The 9,955-nt window shown below is 46.2% G+C and overlaps 1 pseudogene; it reads right to left on the bottom strand.

Annotated features, from left to right (window-relative positions):
* Window positions 1-381: 381 nt before the first annotated feature.
* LOC149365646 (uncharacterized) lies at window positions 382-1,173 on the bottom strand (annotated as a pseudogene).
* Window positions 1,174-9,955: the final 8,782 nt, after the last annotated feature.

Below are 9,955 nucleotides of genomic sequence, written 5' to 3'. Positions count from 1 at the left end.
GGAATGATTTGCTCATCGCTGCAATGATGCGCCTCGAAAGAGAGGTTTAGGCATCTTTCACGAAATGTGTTCAAATCTGTCCTGACCTTCCAGAAAGGATCATTGCTGGTGTGGTCTTGTTACAAAGCTTGTACGCGCATTACGCGTGCCGTGCTCCCATGGAACACAAACGGACGCTCGGGATAGAAAGAGCGTTTGATGATGATGATGATGTCCTCGGGCGTTTATTCATCCCGATCAGCCAGCTTACATAGCGTGACCGGGCGAGGGTAAGGGGAGGAAGGGTCGAGGGAAAGCGTGAGGAGCATGCGCTTGGCGTTCGCCGTTGTGAGGCGCAGCGTTCGCCGTAGTGAAGGCAGGGCGTTCACAACAGGTCTCCGTTCACGTCTGCAATGTGCAAGCAGATTCTAGCCGTGGCTAGCGAAAGACACCCATCGCTAAATGCTGTGAAACCAGCTTTCTGATTTCTTCTTCGTCATCTCAACGGATTTTCCTTCTTGATAAATAGAATACGTTTGTTTCCTCGGCAAGAACAGCAAAAAACACTATTCGGTACCGAGAAAAATACGGATACGTGAACGGGGTCGGTAGACCATCAATATCATTCTCATTCTCGTCACCAGATTATTGAGGGTGATACGTGGCTGCTAGCTTATTGAAAGCTCTCCTGCACCACGACATGTCTTCCGGTGTTGCTTTGTCAACTTCATCAGCGCTGGAGGCAGCCGAGAGCTCAAATGCACCTCTTCATCAACGTCTTCAACCTCCGACACGTAACCATCCTTCAGTGCAGCAAACATGACATCTGGATCCTCGAGACGCAGATGTCTTAATCGAGGCCGCTTTGCCGTTGAGTAAGGTCACCGTTTTTGCCTCTGCAATAAACAAAAACAAAAATTAGGCATTACCAAAAAAAATGTTCCGCACTTGCATGCAACACGCGTCGGTGGTTTATAACCACTGAAGCCTGGTGTCCTATATATAGGACACACACATCGCGGCGTGCTGCGACAAATGTACTAACCGCACAGAAAATGTTCTGCAGCTGTTAATGCCTTTAGTGTCTTTGAAACAACCTGCAAAATTCTAATCGTCAACACGCTCTTAGGTATGGAGTAAAAAAATGGCAAAATAGCACTTACCATTGCAGCCGCCGTCCCCATCTTCCGCCATTTTGTTTGTTTACTCTCGGCACTACGATGAGGAAGACGAAGGAAAAAGTGATGTCTGTGCTTATAGGGATGCGTTGGGAGTCGGCTCAGTTCTTGTTTCAGATTATTGGGCATTTTGATCATGACTTATAGCCGTTTTGCTTCGTGTCCTGTTTATAGGACACCAGGGCCGAAAGGGTTAATGTCACTGTTTGGTACATTCATTACATATCTATATTGATTCTAGAATATATGAGCCCTAAAGACAAGAGTGCTTTAAACATGCCCACATGCATATTTTTCCACAACAAAGGACGTTCCTGAGTGGAAATGTTACAGTTTCTGTACACGTCCCAGGTTCCAGATTCTCTGTATGTTCGTTCAGCTTCCATTATTCTTTCGATGCTGATGATTTGATTTTATTGGCGCTAAGGCATTTTGGCCAGAGAGCGCCACTACTAATACGTTTGGTTTGCACAAAATACACTAAAAGACTCGTTTCCAAACCATTTCACTCCTGTGGAGCTAAGCACAAGGCCAGGCTTGCAGTTTTTGGAGAACCGGTGTGTTCCAGATGACATCGGGGATCGAACCCGCCTCCTCCTGCATAACAGGTTGATGCCGAAATCACACAGCCAAGCCGATGGTTTGTGAGGTTTTAAGGCGAAAGCCTTTCTGGGCTAATGATTGGCGTGGACAGAAGTTGCAGACAGAGGCTCTTCGCAAAAGCGTCCGCTCAAACTGTCAATCATAAGAAAAGAATCAGAAAATAAAATTGGGGTCTAGGTGGGAACCGAACCAGGGCCGGCTGCGTGCGAGACTGAGACGCGGCCACTCCATCACGACACTTTCTTTTTAACATGGTATTTATTACAGTGAAGAAATGTTCTGCCTACATAAACTATGCACAAACCACGAACAAAACAGTCACAAATCAACATAATGTATAATACACCTCCGCCACGGCGCCACGACACTTCGATGTTTGAATCCGAATAAAGGCGCGTCTAGTGAATGCACAGTTCTTAAAAACGTATCTTAGAGATATGTACTAAGGCCTACATGAATAATTATGAGCACGTTAATTATAGATGTCGCCATCAAACAAGTACCAAATTTCCTCCCTTTCAGGTAAATTAAATTTCTTCCGTGCTTGGCGTGCAGTCCTAGCGCCGTCATGCGGCACCGCTGAACTCCTCTCGCAATGTACGGCGCTGGCCCAGCAGAGGGCGCAGGTGGCGGACCGCGCACAGGTTTGGAATTTCAGAGCATAAGGACACCTGAGCGCTCCTCAAATATTTTTCTCACTGTAGCTCTAGTGCGTCTCAGTATCCTAGAGGGCCTTCTGCAACCGGCATAACTAACTTCCCTATGGAACACGCGCGTAGTTAACGGGCAGAAAAAAAATGAGAAACGAAACAATCTCTTCCTGGCAGACATTTTCGTTGGCAGCGATGATATCACTAGCTCTAGCCGAGCCTCAAGCGACGATTCGGGCAGCGAACACACAGAGGATCGTCTCGGTTCCACTTGGCATAAATCAAGCTCCCGCATCTATATTCATTAGCGGCAACGCCTTCTTTTCGATATGCTCAGCGCCTGCTCTTTTTTGCCTACACATAAGAACAACGGGGCATAGGGGTGCGGCAGTTCGTCACCTGTCACGAACATGTGCTCTGCAAAGAGGCGCCAGCGCAAAAAAAGACAGGAAAGGAAAAAGAGCGTCGCGGCGTTTCACCAGGCTCTCATTAAAGGGAGTCGGCTTCGGAAGCCATGGCGACCGCGCAAATGTGGGTTGCGAAAATATGCTTCTTATCTCGTATTGTCCTCGTGGCGTTGGCTAAGCGACAGCGTCATCGATATTCAGGGAAAAAGGTATATGACGTAGAAGGAAATGTCAGGAGTTATGCACGGTTATTATCGGTTAAGCACGTGTGCGAGCTGAAATCACCAGAGCACTCGTATACGCTGATCTGGCCAAGTGGTAAAGAGACAGAAGAGATCCGTTGTTGCGGCGAAGTGTGTGTGTGTGTGTGTGTGTGTGTGTGCGTGTGTGCGTGCGCGCGCGCGCCTGCGTGTGTGTGTGTGCGTGTGTGTGTGTGTGTGTGCGTGTGTGCGTGTGTGCGTGTGTGTGTGTGTGCGTGTGTGTGTGTGTGTGTGTGTGTGCGTGTGTGTGTGTGTGTGTGTGTGTGTGTGTGCGTGTGTGCGTGTGTGCGTGTGTGTGTGTGTGTGTGTGCGTGTGTGTGTGTGTGTGTGTGCGTGTGTGTGTGTGTGTGTGTGTGTGTGTGTGTGTGTGTGTGTGTGCGTGTGTGTGTGTGTGTGTGTGTGTGTGTGTGTGTGTGTGCGTGTGTGTGTGTGTGTGTGTGTGTGTGTGTGTGTGTGCGTGTGTGCGTGTGTGTGTGTGTGTGTGTGTGCGTGTGTGTGTGTGTGTGTGTGTGTGTGCGTGTGTGTGTGTGTGTGTGCGTGTGTGTGTGTGTGTGTGCGTGTGTGCGTGTGTGCGTGTGTGTGTGTGTGCGTGTGTGTGTGTGTGTGTGTGTGTGTGTGTGTGTGTGTGTGTGTGTGTGTGTGTGTGTGTGTGTGTGTGTGTGCGTGCGCGCGCGCGCCTGCGTGTGTGTGTGTGCGTGTGTGTGTGTGTGTGTGCGTGTGTGCGTGTGTGCGTGTGTGCGTGCGTGTGTGTGTGCGTGCGTGCGTGCGTGCGTGTGCGTGTGCGTGCGTGCGTGCGTGCGTGCGTGCGTACGCACTAGCCAGTCATTGTGATAGTGAGCGAGTGAACGAAACAAAAATGATGTTCTAAGTGAAGCCCGAGAAATTGAGTCATTCGGACGGTCAGTGACGAACTGCTTCATTACTTCAGATTACGATTTTCACAACAGCATTACCGCTGTCAAGTCATCCATCGCTATCAGCCCAGTAGCCCTTAGACGCAAAGTTTCTCGCTTATGCTTATTGCACAAATTATATCACAATTTTCCTAACCTACGCGAGTCCCTTCTAGTCCCTCCTGTGCGCACGTCATCCCGTTTATTCAACTCCATGAGCATCCAACGTTTACACGGATCAACTAATGCCTTTAACAAATCTTTTTTGCCAGCCGCTATTCAAGACTGGAATCGGCTTCCAGAATCGGTTGTCATTGAAAGCGATCCAGCAAGGTTTAAAGAACGTCTGATGTGTTATCTTGCTGTATAAATTGTTTCATTTCCCTTTCGTGACTTTATTTCTCTTTATGCTTTTGTGGTGTGTGTTTTCTTCTTTGATCTTTTTTTCAATTCTTTTTTTTCCCACCAATGTGAGTCATGTTGAATGTTCTACTCCCCCCCCCTTATGTAGTACCCCCCCCCCCCCAGGGGCGTTTAAGGGTCAAATAAATGATGATAAATTATGAAATGATGATGATGATGAACTGCCACGAATTTCCGGAAATGGACTGGACGGCATATAATCGATTACAGGAAAGCTGGCCGCAATACAGGTCAAGCGTGTCCACTCATGAACACAATGCTTTTACGACACATTAAAGGCAAATAACTGTGCCACGAATTTTGGCGGTTTTATCTGTTTAGTTTCAGTTTCATGTGTCGCTATGGCAGAATGACTGCCTGCAAATTATTACAAAGCTAGTTCCACTAGTAGAAAGCGTTCAGTTCCACTTCAACAGGGTTGTATCTGTTCCAGTGTTTTATGGGAATTCCCCAATGAGGCGAAGATCTTCAATAAAAAATCTGCAGCTAGCTTCCACCTGAGCGGAAGCAGAACGGTTGTAATCTGGGTGGATACTAAGTAATTACTCTCCTACTGCAACTATAGTCAACTTTCGTGGATTCCCTTAAACTCTGTACAGACAACGTTCCCATTCGAGTTGCCGATTAATGACTTCTCAACACACGATCTGCTGACCCCCCCTGGTTAGGCTAGTTGGCACAGCGACTACGCCAGATCAATGGTGGATCCGGTTTTGATCACCGTGCCAGTACGCGGCTTTTCTTCAAATCCAAGTTTCTGTGAAAGCTGTACAGCTCTCTTTTGTAGCCGTTTGGCGGCGCTTTGGGTGGGTGCTAACAAGTAATTACTCCCTAACTAGTTCTCTCTCCGCTACGCTTTTTTCTCTTACGTATAAGGTCACTTAACATCGACGCACGCGGGCTACGGCTTGCACGGCTTCTGCAGTAAAAAAAAAATAATGAGTGGGACAACAAACAAATTTCGGCACAATTTGAGATGTTGCTCGCGGTGCCGAGAGAAAGGATGTGCTTCTAGCTCTGCAAATTCTGCGCATTATACGCGCCTCGGTGAACACCGACGCAACTCACGGTTCAGTAAGCAGCCACTTCGTAACGGTCCGCTGTTCCTTCGCAGAGTTGTTACTCGCATTCAAACAACGTCGAGAACTTTAAATGTAGAAAGACAATAAGAACTAAAGACCCAAATCTAGAGAAGGAGGAATTCGTCGCAGTCAGTCAGTAAAAAAGAAATAATGTAAACTGCATGTGCAGCCACCGTTTCAGAGAAGGCCGCGGGGACAATAAGACTCGCTGCGTTTAAATAAGCACCCCTTATCTCGGGAAGAAAGACTGTGATAGAATGCAAATATGCAAGAAGCAAAGTTCGAACATAGCTGAAGCACATGGAGAAAGTTAGCTACGTGACTCTTGCAGTTACGCTCCACCAGTTATGCAGAGAAGACAGGTTATGCCGCTTACCGCTGGGTGCGTCCTGGGGAATAATTTCTCCAGAATCGTTGCACTCTTGTTTGAAACACAAGTTGTTTTAACGAATGGAAAAAGTGGTGCTGTGCTGCAGGCGACAAGTGCCTGACATTTAAACATCAACGCCGTACCGTTCTTTTCAAACAACTTTGAAGGAAAGAAATTTTAGTAATTTAGTTGCTAAGGGAACTACACTTTGGACATTGAAAAACAACAGTGGAAAACAATATTAAGATGTACGCGCAGGCTCAATAATTTTCCAATTTGTTACCAAATGGTTTACCAAATAGTATACCAATTTGGCAGTGTCAACCTCATTCCTTGCGTTTGTGCCCAAGAAATTATTCTGTTAGACTAAGTCAACTCGTCTCACAATCAGTAGCCATCAGTGGCGCTTTCGTATGTTCGATGTATAAAGAAAAGCGGAGATGATGCTATGTCATCCATGTAACCCGCTGACTGGACCGACTGCCGAATTGTTACCTTCCTTTCCGGCGTTGTATAAATATAGCTGGACAGTGGTTGTTGCAATAAACGTATTGTCATGAAAGGTGTTTTCTTAAATCACCACATTAAGCATGTATAATAATAGTTATATACGGGGTGCTTGAATGAGTACTACTAGTAATAATTAAATATAGGTTTCATTAGTTAAAATGATACCTTCTTTAGCATAGTATAGTCACCTGCGGTGGAGATCTGAAAACAGCTAAGATGTATTAAATATTCAGCTGTTTAACTAGAACGTAAGAGTCAAGCTCCATGTATTGCAGTAAGGAACCTCATTTCAAATAAATTCTGCACCATGCCTTTAAGACATGACTATATCAGAAGTGAATTAGCGCAAGATGAAACTGCCGAAGACTTGTGCTGACCAGAAAGCCAATGGCATTATTTACTCTGAAATAGCTGCGTCATATTAATGTCCTATTTCTAAAGAAAGGTTGCAGGGTAATACAGGAAAGCGTTTTTATATGGCACATAAATGTAGTTATGTTACAGAAGAAAAAAAACAACGTAGTCTCCAGAGAAACCCACATTGGGGTTAACTGCAAGTGCTCGCAAGTGTCATCGAAACTCCTGGTTTGACGTCACCCCGAAAGCTTCGTGTATTTAAAAGAAGCATTAACCCAAAGTATATTTTCTCCATGTGAGCTCTACATCATCGAATTACTAGCATTACCTGTCGCAATTTAAGTTTCCTCGTTCATGAAGACAACAAGCTCCTCCGTCAATCACCAAGCTCTCAGCAGGTGGGCTTCCCTATATTACTACAAAATATGGATGACAGAAAAGGCAAAGAAAAAAACTCAAAGCTCACAAAGTGCAGTTATGCTTTGCGCTCATCGATTCATGCCCATCATCAACGGTGAAACAGCGATGCGCCGACGCAAACCCCCTGTTTGTAGCTTCGCTCTTTGTCAATCTTGCGCTCTTTTTCTGCTGGTTATAAAGTATTCCAGTGAAGGAACAGACTGCACCAACTCTTACCTGAGTCAGTCGCCACAACCGCTGCATGAGGTCACGTTACCAAAACGTAACGAAAACTCGACGTCAAGAACGCGCACATTACTTACTCCGATCACGGAAAGCACCATTTGAGAAAAGTTTTCTAGAAGCTTCGCGTTGGGATCACACGTGCTTCAAGAACTACTCTTCCCACTTCCAGTGAAATGGACAGAGAAGCAGCCCTTCCTGTCACAACTCAGCACTTTCGCCAGTTTACATCCTCTTGCAAAGCGAAACTGACAATGGAACGCGGTAGCGATTGTGTCGTCTGCTCTACAATTCCATGCACGTCCGCAGTTGTCGGCGAAAATACAACATGGCTGCCATCCGTTGTGTAGTGAATGACACCAAAGAAAACTGCATTGAGCATTCATGAGACGGAAGGGAACTCATTGTTCGGGTTCAGGAAGCAAAAGGTTTACGCTTGCGCTTAGATTGTTTATCCGTCTCCAAATCTGCGTTTTCATTATCTGTAGTCTTCGCAGTTCGAAGCAAAGTGGGAAAGGTCGGTGACAGTATAGTCGGGCGTCTTTGGTTATAATGTATTAGGCATAAAGCCACCGACGCGGATGCAATTTTGTCGTGGGTTGCTCGTCTGAATGCAGGCCGACCAAAATTCCATAAAGTATCAGGACCTTCTACAGTAGGCGCGCTGTTCCCGAAACCGCCGTTGTCATTTTCTCTTCCTTAATCCCGAAGCCACATGAAGCCAAACCAAGCGAAGCCGAGCCGCTGTAAGCTGGAGGCTCTCGGAAAAGAGTTAGATTGAGCTTGTGGAAAGAACGACTACAAAACCAGACTCCGATGTCTGGACTCAGAGCATGCCATTAGACGATCAAGGTTGGATTTATTTGCCTACCTAAAATCGATGTAGAGAAGTTAGAAGTCAGAATCAAATACGGATAAAATGATTCAATGTTCTATAGATTGATTTTGAGCCAAGTGGGCCCCAGAACTTTCAGTTGTCTCATTATGCATGAGGCCTTTGGTCCGGAGCTCTTTTCTTCGTGGGCATTTTCTCGCACTCAAATAAAAGTCTAAAAGTAGGCTTGCGCGCTGAAATCTTTGACACTCTGGTAGCCTACTTCACGAAAAAGTTCCAACCTGTTACAAGTTCAGATTGCTGACCGTAAGGAAGAATGGTTCTCGTCCAAGCTCTTTCCACGCAGTAGAGAAGGACGTACCTCAGGGGGCCGTACTCAGCACTCGCCTGTTCAACATCACACTGATACACATAACGGGAAACATACCAAAAAGAGTACACAGAAACGTCTACAGAGAGCGTTACTGACCGTCTCCATGCATTTGGCTCCCAGAGTTCTGCAACTCTCGCCTCTAAAAAGTGCTGTCATGGCTTTCATAAGAAAAACAAATGACCAGGTACCCGCTTGTCCTAGGTGGATGGGCATTATCTATGTATATGAGATACCAACGATTCCTTTGTGGATTGTTAGAGACAGGAATCTCTCTTGGAGTCGCCAGATTAAAATGCCCCGCGAGTGAGTTGCCTCAACATCAGAAATTTACAGATTCATGGCGGGAACACAATGGGGCTGCAAATGCCGCTCCATGGTTCTTCTTCAAAAAGCCTGTCTTGAAGGAATATTCCGTTTTGCCAATAAATAAATAAACATTTTTAGAAAATTTCACAGTGATCACAGAAAAAAAAAGACAAAACAGCGGTTATGATAAACTCTGTAAAAAAACTCTGCCTCTCACGTAACCGAGAGTAGAGTAAGCATAAAATGTTTACGGGCATAATGCGAAGCGCACGCGGACACGACGAGACGCAGGCCTGACAAGAATATATATGCAGCGCGTTCGAAACTGTCCGAAGTGCGTAGAGGCGAAAGCGTTTTCAGCGCCACTTTGCGTATGTGACACTGGTGATGTTACCACTGGATTACGTCACACATAATTCATGACGAAGTAATGACAAATTACTGATTAGTGTGTAATGACTGATTAATGACTAAATACTAATAAACTGCTAATTAATGACGCTTAAGCTTCGCCTTTAGGAGTGGAACACGACAGCGTGTTGTAGCGCTGCCAGGCAGTCCGCGGAACGCCACCACCCGTTCGGCGTGATGACGTGTACAGCCCGCCGAGACAAAGAAAAGCCAAACTCTTCGAACTGTTCTATGGAGCGCACAAGCTGGCCAAAAAAAATGCACTCATCATCGTAGGAGATTTCAACGCCATGGACAGGAGTTGGGGATACCAGAAACAAGACATCAAGGGAAGAACATTAGTGGAAGTAGCGGAGTACTTTGGCTGCAGTCTAATCACAGATCCTGCGACCCCCACGAGAATCGGAAATAGCGTGAGCAGGGACACATGCCCGGACCTCACCTTCGTAAGGAAGAGCAGGGAGTCACAGTGGGAAAACATGATGGAAAATCTAGGCAGCGATCACTTTATCCTCCGGACACGAATAGCATCCGACACCATAAGACGCCAGATTGGACAGGCGAAAATCACTGACTGGAACGCGTTTCGCGGGGCTTGCAACAAATCTGAAGGCGGTATCCAATCACTGGAGGAATGGAGCGGCATGCTGAGAGAAACGCGACAACGATGCACAAA

Source organism: Amblyomma mixtum, chromosome 1 (assembly GCF_055824585.1).
Source record: "Amblyomma mixtum isolate Tamu chromosome 1, ASM5582458v1, whole genome shotgun sequence".
Taxonomy (NCBI): domain Eukaryota; kingdom Metazoa; phylum Arthropoda; class Arachnida; order Ixodida; family Ixodidae; genus Amblyomma; species Amblyomma mixtum.
Note: the sequence above shows the minus strand (reverse complement) of the source record. Positions and strands in the feature narration are given on the sequence as shown.